This window comes from Meriones unguiculatus, chromosome 1 (assembly GCF_030254825.1).
Source record: "Meriones unguiculatus strain TT.TT164.6M chromosome 1, Bangor_MerUng_6.1, whole genome shotgun sequence".
In the NCBI taxonomy this organism is placed as follows: Eukaryota; Metazoa; Chordata; class Mammalia; order Rodentia; family Muridae; genus Meriones; species Meriones unguiculatus.
The window spans coordinates 96,368,729-96,382,040 of NC_083349.1; the positions used below are offsets into that span (position 1 = coordinate 96,368,729).

Here is a 13,312-nt window from a genome sequence, read left to right on the forward strand (position 1 = left end):
TTGTCTTTTCATAGCATCCTTGATTTCTTGGATATTTTGTGATTGGAACTTTTCTGATTTTACTTTTTCTTTGAGAGAAGTATCCATTTCTGCAAGTGTGTCTTCAGCTCCAGAGATTCTCTCTTCCATCTCTTGTATTCTTACTTTTGTGGTTCCTGATCTTTTCTCCAAGTTCTCCAGCTCAAGGGTTTTCTCATTTTGTGTTTTCTTTATTGATTCTAATTCTGTTTTCATGCCTTGCACCATTTCTTTCATGTGTTTGAATTTGGATTCCTGTCTCTCTACGATGGCCTCTATTTCTTTTTTCATTTCCTTCTTATATGCCACTAATTTTTCCTCTACTTGTGTATCTATTTGTTTGGCTATGTTTGCCTGTGTTTCTTTAAGGATATTGTCTATTTCTTCTTTCTTTGCCTCCAATTGACTGGCCATCTCTTTGAAAGACTTGTTCATTTCCTCCTTATGAGCCTCAAATAATTGGGCAAGCATGGCTTTAAAATCATTTTCCTGTGCTTCTGCTGAATTGGAGTATCCATCGATTTTGGGGTTTGCTGGTGAAGTCATGATGTCCTGATTTATGTTGGAAGTGTTCTTTCGCCTACCCCTGGTCATTGGCTTATCTGAAACCTTCCCTGTTTGTTTTTGGATTCTGCAGATCAGACTGGTGCTGTCTCTCTCTGGTGTCTGGAGAGTTCTTCAGGAAGCTGAGCACTCTCAGTGTGTGCTGAGGACTAGATGTACAGGCAGGTCTCTTGGCAGAGATCTTGGTATCCGGGGCTCTCTGCTCTCTGGTTTGGCCCTGCTTCTTTGATGTGCTCCGCCAGTTCTGTGCTGCTGTCACTGCCAGGTTCTGAGGTCTTGCTGCAGCTGGAGATTTCAGGGTGGTCACTTCAGCAGGGATGGGGTAACCAGGCTCTCTGTTCTCTGGTTTGGCCTTGGTTAGTCTTAAACTGGAGGGCTGATATGCCCCGCCAGCTCAGTGCTGCTCCACCACCAGGTTAGACAGTCCCGCTGTAACTGGAGACTGGGTCGCTAGTCCCAATGCTTTCTGGGAAGTCCTGGGGTCTCTTTGTTGTGCTCTCCAAGCTTGGGAGGCCCAGCGCCTGGTGTATCCAGGTTGTATGACGTTTCTGCCTGGTTTTGGTGAGTATATAGCGTATTCTCTGTCACTGTGGGATTGGGCGGGCCGTACCGTCAGTGATGGCGATCCTGCGGGGCTAGTATGGTGTCTAGCAGATTCGCACCCTGGGAGGATGGTGCATCCGCTGTGCGAATCTGGGACTCCGGGACACGTACTGCTGGCTTTTGTCTGCCGCTAAAGTGCTTGGGGCTCCGTCTCAGCGGCTGTATACCCCAGGCAGTTAGGTCTGCGCTGAGAAAGATGAGTCCACTGTGCCGCTGTGCCAAGGAGGAAGGAGGTCTGGGGCAAGGGAGTGCTGAAAGAACAAAGGATCCTTTCTCTCCTTCCCCAAACAAGTCCCCGGGTGACTGGAGACCAAAGTTTTCACCTCCTGCGATGTTCCCTGTTGTTCAGAAAGCCTCACCGTGGTTTTCCTGGGTTAGGGGTCCTTCCATTCACCAACTAAGAAGTTCAGGTATCCCACCGCTCAGAAACTGTGTGTGCTAGTCGCCATCTTGGCTCCGCCCTTAATCGGTTTTTATTATTTTTTAAATGGCTGGGCAATATTCTATGGTCTGAATGTGCAAAGTCTTCTTTATCCATTCTTCCATTGATAGACATCTAAGATATTTCCAATTTCTAGTTATTATGAACAAAACAACAATGAACCTGGTTAGGCAAGTGTTTTGTAGTAGGATGAAGCATCTTTTGGGTGTATACTCTAGTGATATAGCTGTATCTTGAGGTATATCTGTTCCTAGCTTTCTGGGAAACTACCACATTGATTTCTATAGTGGTTGTACAAGCTTGTACTTCTACCAAATGATAAGGACAGTCCGAGGGGCAATATTTCTAAATACGAATGATAGGAAAAAAGACAAAAGAATAATGGAAGAAAAAAAACAGAAAGCAGTATAGTTGTGCATTTCTTATATGCTAACAATTATACTAAGTATCTTATGTGCATTTTATCTTTGATGCAGTGTCGCCCTTCCTTTCCATTTGCAAATAAGAGCCCAGAATCAAGTATGCTAGATAACTTTCTCAATTTACACAGCCAGTAAAGGGTGGAATTTGCACAGCAGCACATGAAAGGCCGTGATTTTTTATTTGTGACTAAAGTACTAGCCAATCTGAGTGAAGCTATAGTGTTTAACACTGGGGCTGAGTTAAAATCTTCTACAATGGACAAGCAGCCAAGAATCTGAGACTAGACAGACCACGGACCTAGGAGAAAACAATATACTACCAAAATAGCCATAAGATGACTACTAATGGCAGTGGCTTGCTCAGCCATCATCAGAGAAGCTTCCTCTTAAGTAGAAAAGAACAAATAGAGAGACCCACCACTGAGCAATGTTCAGAGAGTGAGAGACCTTGGAACACTCAATCTTTTTTTTTTTTTCAATGCAGTTTATTCAGGAACCTTGAACAATCATCTGACCCTGGGGAAAGCCAGCCCACAGCTTAAATAGCCTCTGGGTAGACAACCCAGGCGTGCCACGTGGGCAATGCAGATAGGTCCACATACATGGAAGCAAGCCAGATCCTCAGCCTTAGCCAAATGTGGAATTGTTCGTGACAGAGAGCACTCACCATTGGGAAGGTGGAAGGCGGAAACCAGCTCCATCTTTAAGGCATAGCATTCCGCAGCTCTCTACAGTTCCCCCTTATTGTTTTAGACGCATCAGGCAAGAGTAGAGGTCTGATGTCTGATATTAGAACTAAATTGGGACTTTGTACCGATGTTCATTTAGGTGTCATCCACCCAAAGAGCATCAGACCCGTCCGATACCTTCTTCTCAGAGGTGGGACCTGGGGTATCAACCCGCATGCAATCAGACATGCTCTTCTCTGGGTCCAAAGCGGCTGACCCTGAGTGCAGGAACACTCAATCTTAAGTGATATGTTTCCATAAAATTCCTTCCCTCAGATCTCAGGGGACTGTGCAGAAGAGGAAATGGAAAGATTGAAAGAGCCAGAGGAGATGGAGGACACAGAGGAAACAAGGCCTTCTACCCACAACAGGACTGATGCACATATGAACTTACAAAGATTGTGGCAGAATGCACAGGGCCTGCCAGGGTTGGACACTGAGAGGCAGAGTGAGTACAAGCCCACACCCCTCACCCAGAAGCTGTCTCCAATTGACAATTGATTGCAAATGGAAATTTGTTTTTTTTTTTTTTTTTCCAAGGGAGTCTTACTGGGTCTGCAAACTACTCTTAAGGCTAGGTCCCATACCCAACAGGAGATGGCCAACACAAAATGAACTCAATGGCAGTTTTTGAGATTATTTGTCTTATAATACTTTGTCAGGGCTTCCTGTTTTCTTTGCAGGTCCTTTGCATATGTATTATGGATTCTGATTTTGTGTTCTAATGAGATTTATGTGTGTGCAAAATGTGTGTCTCTATTTGTCTTGAGGTTTTTCTTGGGCTCTTTTTTTGTCTGCTTTTTCTTGTTGGTTTTGTCCTATTATGGTTTGTTTTATTTTATGTAATTTTACTTTATTGTTATTACAATCATTATTATGATTACATGCCTGTTTGTATTATGATGTGTGTGTGTGTGTGTGAGAGAGAGAGAATTTGTGTGGGTAGAGAAGTGGTATGGATCTAAAAAGAGCTGGAGGAGAGGAAAGTGTAATCAGAATATCTTGTATTAAAAATCCATTTTCAATAAAAAAGAGAAATCTTAGAATGGATTCCTACTTGCGGTGGTTTCTGTGCAACACACTATTTGATTGAACATGAAGAGTATGTTGTGGGTTCCTCAGTGGAAGAAACTTGAAGCCCGTGAACAGGTTATGGTGTCTCTGATGTGGGACGCTGTGAGGATCTCTGATGATTTCATCCATGCACTTGACCACATAGCAGGGGATAGAGGTATTGGTAGAGAGGAGTGAGGGACCCTTGAGCAGTGACATAAATGGTGCTGTGTGCCTACCTGTTTGGTGGGGTGGTGGTTAATACAATCAGGAATGTCTAAGATGGTGAACTTGAGATTCACACAGTCTACAATTGTTCTGTGTGAGTGGCTGGATGTTTCCTTCACCATGTGGCTGCATTTGGTACCTGTTGACTGTAACAGATTAAGTAGATTTACATCCAGTCCTGTCTCATGGTCCTGTGGGTCAGATGTTTACATGAAATCTGGCTCAACGGCCTCTTCCACCCAGGTTCTCATGAGATTGAAATCAAGGTGTTGGCTGGGAGGGACATTTATTTAAAAGCTCTTGGAAAAATTTATTCCAAGCCCATTTGAGTTGCGGCTGAATTCAATACCTTTTCATGACGTCATCTAGTTCTTCTCATTCTTTCAGTCTCTGACATGAGGTTCTGTAAACAACCAGAGAAAGATCTTTGCTTTTAAGAGCCATGTTATTAAGTTCTTTTCAATGGACAGTAGAGGACAGTTTCACTATTTTAAGGTCAGTTGAGTAATTTCAACACCTACCATATATTTATGTAACATCAACATAGGAGCAACACTAGGGGCAAAGGTCATGGGAGCCCAAATTTTGCCCACCTTACTGTCCTTGGACTTAGTGACCCCCAAAATTACCAGTTTTTACAGATACTTTATATTTACTGAACCTAAGATAATTTTATTTCACACTAATATAAGGAGTGATAATATATCTGCCTGAAATTCTGTGCTTCATTCAATAGCAGTGCTCATTTTCCAAATGTTAGTTTGAAAGTTAAGAATAAACTAAAATAATTTCTTTTGGAAAAGCTGCAAAAATAATATCCAGAAACAGCATGTCCTATTTATCCTTCCTTATCTTCCACCCACCCTCCCACCTCTTCTCTCACCATGATGCCCTGAAAAGTTTTAAAAAATCATTTTCATTAAGTTGTGGAATCTACGGCTAATGGACACCATTAAGTTCAGGGACAATGCTAGGCCATACTTTAGTGTGTTTCTTTCCCACCTACAAAATGCATACCTACAAGCAATGACATTTAAAAAGAGTTTTTGAACAAATGTCTAATTTGAAGAAAATGAATGCCTTAAGAAATAACATGGATACCTTATAATTTTCAAGTCAAAAACTGTCAAACAGACGTTCTCACATACTGCAGTTTTTTTTTCCCCACAGTAATTCACTCAAAAGTATGTTCCTTTCATTGTGCCCTTTGAAAAAGCTTACCGAGATCCCCATTCTCCTATAACTTATTGGGAATGAATGGGGTCTCTCATTCTGTTTACTTTCCAAAGAACATTGTAACACTGAACAATGTCAATACAGTTGGGGAAATGAGAAATTAAATTCTGGCCTACTGTTTTTGGGACTCACTGCACGATTTTTCAAGGTTGGCAGACTGCATGTCCACACTACTTCTTGACAGCACGATGAGAACAAGAGTCTTAATTTTTCTGAGCACAAAACAATGGGAATAATCTATTTTTGATGAGCTCAGACAGAAATGAATGACAAAAGCAACACAGACTGTGTATTTTTATTTGCATTGTTTTTCTTGCTTCATACATAGGCCTTAAATTCAGAATAATGGATGAGTCTTTTACTGAGTTTTTCTATGGATAGCTGACTGATCTGAATTTGTTTTTAACATTATGTAGAGCCCTGGATGTCAGTTTTGTTCCATCCAGCAAAGAACAAATTGGTTAGCAGAATGGACCTGCATTCTGGTGCTACGTCTGCATGTGGATCTCATAGTGTTTTATTTTCGTGAGAGTTAAAATGATCATGTTGTTAATGGTTTGATTTTAATGGTCTCTGAAGGTCCCTGTGCTAAAGTCTGGATCACCAGTCTTTGGTGCTACCTGTAGATGGTGAAACCATTAGAAGGTGGAGCCTAATGGAAGGAGTCAGATCACTGTGGGCGTATTTGAATGGGATAGCAGGACCTGCCCCAGCCCTCCTTCCTGGATGGAATGTGAATGCATTTCTTCCCATTTTCTTGTTTCTGCCTTCATGCTCTGCCTCAACACAGGGCTTCAAGGCGGCTACAGATGGAAACCTCTGAAACTGTGAGTCAAAGTAAAATTTTCTTCTATGAACTTGACTCTCATGTGTTTGTTATAGGAGCACAAAGCTGACTAACATAATGGTTCTATGTGTTCATTTTAGAATAGTTAGAAAATACAGATGGGCAAGAGGGATGAGAAAGGCCTATCTCACAGTCTACCGCCTCCCTCTGTGCATGTGTGTGTGTGTGCTTGTGCTTTTGGATTAAAACACAAACATGAGATAAGTTAAGATTTGTGCTGTAACATACATGTCTGTAGTTAGTAGCTGGAGATTATCGAGGCAAAATGTGCTGTAATCATGCATTATTTTTACGATTTGAGAAACCCTTCATGTTCTGAGGTTTTTGGCTGAGACCATTTGAATTGAGTGCTTCATCACATCTCCTATTCATCTAGTGTTCAAGATTGTTCCAAAGAGATTTAGAGTACAGAGAATGGGTGATAGCCTAAGAAATAATTAGACTATAAATATTAGACACAGTATTTTTAGATTTCCCCTTTTAGAGTGCTAGAGACATGTCTCTGGCTACAGCTTAATTCCACAGGATTTAGAAAGTTACATCACTTAATTTCCATAATCTTTAAAGGTTGACAAACCACTGGTTCATTCGTAGGCAGCTAGAGTTGATGCTCCTTAACACCACTGTTTATGTTATTTCACTACAACTCTTGACTCAGGCAAAGGGAACATCATACAAATATTTGCATAGTAAAAGGATGCAAAGATAAAGAAGCTTAGAAGACTTAATATCCATGAGTGGAACTGTAGGAGCAATAATGCATTACAAATTATGGTTGGTTTGGAGTATTTTATCACAAGTAACTGTGAGGACAGATATGTTAATAAACTTGTTTGAAATATCATTACATATATAATGTATAAATATTCACATTAAATAGTATGTAATATATGCATCATATACACATATTATATACACATTATATGTAATACATTCACACATATTGCACATGCTCAAGCTTCACAATATGGTGCATCCATATATGAAATATGTGAGTATTCTTATATATTCACATTGTGAAGCTTGACCATGTACATTTTTGTCCAGTATAGTTTAACAAAAATGAATTAAAGTGGATGTGTCTCCCAAATATGAAAAAAATACTAACTGATCGAAATATACTTACACAGACTTATAAATCTTAAATGGAAGAACATAGCCAACATGTTCAGTATTCTTTAGAAGAATAACTTTAAAATTTCTGCATAACTTTTGACAAACTCATAAGCCTTGGAAGATCTTAATAAAAGGCTTAAAATTTAAGAAAAATGCATGTTTTATGAGATCAAGAATACCCGCCCAAATGCAACTTGAGTAATCATACTTGAGGATATCCGAAAACATTTAATTTTATTGAACAGTGTTCAAGCTTATTTTGAAGCAGATTTTAAAAGTTATCTTATACAACTCCAAGATAGAAATATTTCCAGAAAATTTCTTCAGAGATGTCAGAGGAGAATGAATAATAAGCCATGAAGAAACAGTAATTTCCCATAAGGCATACAACAATACTGAGCTCTTATTGAGCGGGTGTTGCCCTGAGGGCTGACTAGGAAAGGGTCTGGTTTTGTTGTTATGTTCCTGTCCCAACTCATTTTGAAATTTAATCACAGAATTAGTGTCAGTTTACAAGAAACTCTAGGAAAATACCCTCAATAACTCACAATCTCACCACCTAACATTTGGGAAAACTACATATGTTACCCAACTTGAACAGTTAATTTTAGTATGTTGGATGTGAGTTAGAAGTTCTTCTGTGCTCAGGGAAATACTCTGCACTGTACATCTCACAAAGCCAGAAGGGAAGATTTTATGTTTTACCAAAAAAAGTGATAAATATTTGGGGAAGTAGATGTGCTTACCAAGCTTAACACAATGCAGACATGTGTCTTATCAATGTTTAATTTTTAGGTATCAATTAAAAATAAGTTTAATTTTATTGTAGTTTATCAGTTGAAACTGGAAAGCACACGATTTCTGTTCTCTGCATTTAAAATTTTAATTTTCTGCAATATTCTCCATCTGTTGCAAAGAGTTTCTTTCCTGAAAGGTGAAAATTACATGTATCTGCGGGCATAAGGATAAATATTTAGGATGTAGATAAACAGTAGTGCTGGTTTGGTGAAGTGGCAGTTGTAGGTTCATCTCTATGATCCATGACTTCAATAACCCTAAGTAGTTGGCTGGGTTGCAAGTACCAGGCATGACCTCCATCTTGCTGAATGGGTCTTAGGTTCAATTAATGGTCACTGTCAAGATATCTGTGTCACTACTGAATTCCTAGGTCTATCCTGCCATGCTGGTGATTGGCTATAGGTTCATAAGCCATGGTTCATAGGCATCATAGCTAAGTAGGACTACTGTTTGCTTCCCTCCTTTGAATGGTTGCATGATGCTTGCTGATACCATGCAAGCTAGATCTCAGGAAGGATGTGAATTTGAGAGAGAATAGGGAGGGTGCATGGAGAATACTTACAAAGGAAAAGGAAGGGGAGAAATTAGGTAATTATAATTTCAAAAACTGAAAAGCCAGTAAAATTTAACTTGAATTAAAAATAATTTTTAAAAGGAACAAGAACAACTGTTCCATGGTAGTGATTTGCTTTACACACTTATATTAAATAAGTGATGTGGACTTATAAATCTCAAATGGAAGAACTTAGCCAACATGTTCAATATTCTTTAAAGGAAGAACTGAAATTTCTGCACAACTTTTGACATACTCATAAGCCTTGGAAGAACTTAATAAAAGGCTTAAAATTTATGGAAATTGAATATTTAATGAGATCAAGAATACCTGCCCAAAGCAAATAAAACTTGAGTAATCATACTCGAGGCTGCCCTGAAAACATTTAGTTTCTTTGAATAGTGTTAAAGTCTATTTCGAAGCAGATTTTAAAAATTATCTTGTACAACCCCAAGATAGAAATATTTCTGAAAAAATTCTTCCAAGATATATTAAACATATAATATAATGTATATATAATATAAATATATATGCATGTGGTAGCAAATCACTACCATGAAAGCGTTCTTTTTTTTTAAAAATTTAAATTTTTTATTTTATTTTTTTACTATTAATTACACTTTATTCATTTTTTATTTATTTATTTATTTATTTATTTATTTATTTTTTCAATGCAGTTTATTCAGGAACATTGAACAATCCTCGGACCCCGGGGAAAGCCAGCCCACAGCTTAAATAGCCTCTGGGTAGCCAACCCAGGCGTGCCACGGGGGCAATGCAGATAGGTCCACATACATGGAAGCAAGCCAGCTCCTCGGCCTTAGCCAAATGTGGAGTTGTTCGTGACAGAGAGCACTCACCATCGGGAAGGTGGAAGGCGGAAACCAGCTCCATCTTTAAGGCGCGGCATTCCGCAGCTCTCTACAGTTCCCCCTTTTTTAGACGCATCAGGCAAGAGTAGAGGTCTGATCTCTGATATTAGAAATAAATTGGGACTTTGTACAGATGTTCATTTAGGTGTCATCCACCCAAAGAGCATCAGACCCGTCCGATACCTTTTTCTCAGAGGCGGGACCTGGGGCATCAACCCGCATGCAATCAGACATGCTCTTCTCTGGGTCCAAAGCGGCTGACCCTGAGTGCAGTGCTTAGCCTCGCATCCTGAGCATAACATTTTAGCTTTTTGTGGTATCCAACCATGCTTGGGGAGAATGTCCTGCTTCAATGGCTGTAAAGGCCTGAATGATCATGGCTGCATCACACTGTTGTGAGACTCTAATCTTGCATATATACCACAGGCAAACCAAGGAGACCAACACCAGAAGGCCTGCTAACACTCCCATGCCCGCCCATTCCTTCAGATGATTCATGGCTGCAGCAATCCATGTTGATAATCCTGTGGCTAGTCCTGCGTCCGCTCCGGTAGAATTTACTGTGACAATGGCCACTCTCAGCTGCTCCATCGTAGTATCGAATTCTCCAGTCCAATTACCTAAAATATAGCTCGACAATTGTTTAGACAGATTTGCAGCACAGGAAAAATTCTCATGTTGTATGCTAGTGACACAAAGTCCCGCATACTTTCATTGACAACCAGGTTGAGCGATTTGCCATAGGGTATCAATTTGCTCCTGCAAGAGGTCAATCCTCTGATTGAACACCATCAAGCTTCCTTTTAGTTGAGCATTAATTCCTTTATGTACAACTAAGGCATGAGCTACATTGGCTAAATGATTATTCAGGGTCTGAGCAGTCTGCCCAGTATGACTCATGGCTAATGCCCTGGTGGTAGCTCCAACAGCCGTCAATGAGATGGTAGTAACAATGGTGGCTGTAGTTCCAAGATCCCTTTTCTGTCTGAAGAGAGTCATAGCGTGAGGGGCATCAATGGGCACAGGTACCCGGTGAGGCATGCGAGTAACCAGGGCATACCTAAATTTACTAGCATTCCAGCATTGGGCAAAAAAGCAAGTATCATTACCACAATTACTTGGCTCTATCTGGCTAATAATGAATAAAAATGGGGGATATAGACAAACAGGTGTGGGCTTATAGGAAATATTATGAGAAGCCTTAACCCCTCGTTGGAACATCCTGCGTCAGTTCTAGAACTAGCAGTGGTGGTGTCCGAGGTCTGAGTAGGTTCAGGAGACCATTGCCCCCAGGGGCGAGACGTGCTCCATGCCAATTGACTAACTCCATGTTTTCCTCCAATTTTGAAAGTCATTTAAGGTTCTTAAATTATTTTTTTCCCTTTTTTCTTAAATTTTTCATCAATTACACTTTATTCATTCTGCATCCCCCCATAATCCCCTCCCTCCTCTCCTCCCAATCCCACCCTCCCTCCTCCCTCTGCTTGCATGCCACTCCCCAAGTCCACTAATAGGGGAGGTTCTCCTCTCCTTTCTGATCTTAGTCTGTCAGTTCACATCAAAAGTGGCTGTATTGTCCTCTACTGTGGCCTGGTAAGGCTGTTCCCCCCCCCCCCAGAGGTAGGTGATCAAAGAGCAGGCCAATCAGATTATGTCAGAGGCAGTCCCTCTTCACATTACTATGTAACCCAATTGGACTCTGAACTGCCCTGGGCTACATCTGTGCAGGGGTTCTAGGTTATCTCCATGAATAGTCCTTGGTTGGAGTATGAGTCTCTGGGAAGTTCCCTATGTTCAAATTTTCTTGTTCTGTTGCTCTCCTTGTGGAGACCCTGTCCTCTCCAGCTCTTACTAATGAAAGCGTTCTTATTCTTTTTATTTATGTATGACTATTTGTTTATATGTGTAATTATATATGAATATTATTTATGTGTGAATATTTATTTAATAGGTATTATATATATTTAAGCAACATGTAGTAGAGATGGTGAGTCATTCCTGTAATTATAGCAGTCAGGAGGTTGAGGGAAGAGTATTGTGAGTTCCAGGCCAAATTCGGATGCACAGCGAGACCCTGACTAAATGAAACAAAATACAATTACACAAAGGACACCAGGCCTGGAAACAACTCTTGGAAAGAGAAGCGCCAATGATGCTCTAAGTAAAGACAGCATTGCCCGTGAAAGTGAGTGAATATGCACTTATAGCTGACAGTGTTGAAGAAGATAAAATATCACTTGGATATTGAATTCTGGCATGTTACTCAGACTAGGAATTTTATTGCCTTGCCACATATAAGATTTTTATTTTATTTATAATAGCTGTCATGCTTTTCATCTACCAAATCAACAATGAGAATTTCTGTTGCTTCAGAAGGTATATATAAGGAGTCATTCTTTTTTAAATATTTTTATTTTCTATTAATTACAGTTTATTCACTTTGTATCCCCCCTGTGCCTCCCTCCCTTCCCCCCTCCCAATCCCACCTTCCCTCTTCCCCACCCATATCCCTCTCCCAGTCTACTGAAAAGGGAGGTCCTTCTCCCCTTCCCTCTGATCCTAGTCTATCAGATCTCATCAGGAGCGGCTGCATTGTCTTCTTCTGTGGCCTGGTAAGGCTGCTCCCCCCTTGGGGGGAGGTGATCAAAGAGCAGACCAGTCAGTTCATGTCAGAGACAGTCCCTGTCCCCATTACTATAGAGGCCACTTGGATACTGAACTGCCATAGGCTACCTCTGTGTAGGGATTCCAGGCCATCTCCATGAGTGGTCCTTGGCTGGAGTATCAGTTTCAGCAAAGACCCCTGTGCCCAGACTTTTAGAATCTGTCGCTGTCCTTGTGGAGCTTAAGGAGTCATTCTTTTGGAATAAATTTGGTTAAATAATTGAACTACACGGCTGTAGGGGAACAATACAGTTTTTATTATTATTTTTTTAGGCAAAAGAATATGGGTTTGTTTGCAAGCATTAAAAGCTTGTGAGTCAATCTAAATTTTAAACACAAATTTACCTTTACAGTCTACTTTTATATTATGAATATAAAAATTAGTAATATTTATGAGTGCTATGTAGATGTGTGCATACATTGCTTATTGTAAAAATGTCTGTCTCCTTAAACAGTATTTCATTCTGGTAATAATATTATGCTAGTTCTTTGAGAATTTCTTCCCCACCTTTATTTATTTATTTATTTTGGTTTCTGATTTATTTATTTACTCCTTTGAGACAGTGTTTCTCTTTATAGCCTTGGCTGTCCTGGAACTCACCATATAGATCAAGTTGGCCTCAAATTCACAGAGATCTACCTGCCTCTGCCTTTTGAGTGCCAGGATTAAAGGCATATACTGCCATTGCCAGCTCTTGTTTTTCTTTTTTTTTTCTTTTTAATTTTTTTTGATTTATTTTATCACTTTACTCACTTTGTATTCCCCCCCCCCCACCGTGGTTCCCTCCTCCTGTCCCAATCCCTCCCTTCCTCCACCCTCTGCATGCATGCCCCTCCCCAAGTCCACTGATAGGGGAGGACTTCTTTTCCTTCGTTCTGATCCTAGTCAATTAGGTCTCATCAGGAGTGGGTGCCTTGTCGTCTTCGGTGACCTGGTAATGCTGCTTCCCCCTTAGGGGGAGGTAATTAAAGAGCAGGCCAATCAGTTCATGTCAAAGACAGTCCCTGTTCCTTTCACAATGGAACCGACTTGGATACTGAACTGCCATGGGCTACATCTGTGCAGGGGTCTTAGGTTATCTCCATGCATTATTCTTGGTTGGAATAGCAGTCTCAGGAAAGACCCCTGTGCTCAAATTTTTTTGTTCTGTTGCTCTCCTTGTGGAGT

General features: G+C 40.4%; 1 long non-coding RNA gene across 1 annotated transcript in view; it reads left to right on the forward strand.

Annotated features, from left to right (window-relative positions):
* Positions 1-13,312, forward strand: part of LOC132648917 (uncharacterized) — a 334,735-nt gene that overhangs the window by 20,991 nt on the left and 300,432 nt on the right. Inside the window, exon 2 of the long non-coding RNA XR_009587304.1 lies at positions 3,054-3,225. This is a non-coding gene — a long non-coding RNA (uncharacterized LOC132648917). The remainder of the gene's footprint in view (positions 1-3,053; positions 3,226-13,312) is intronic.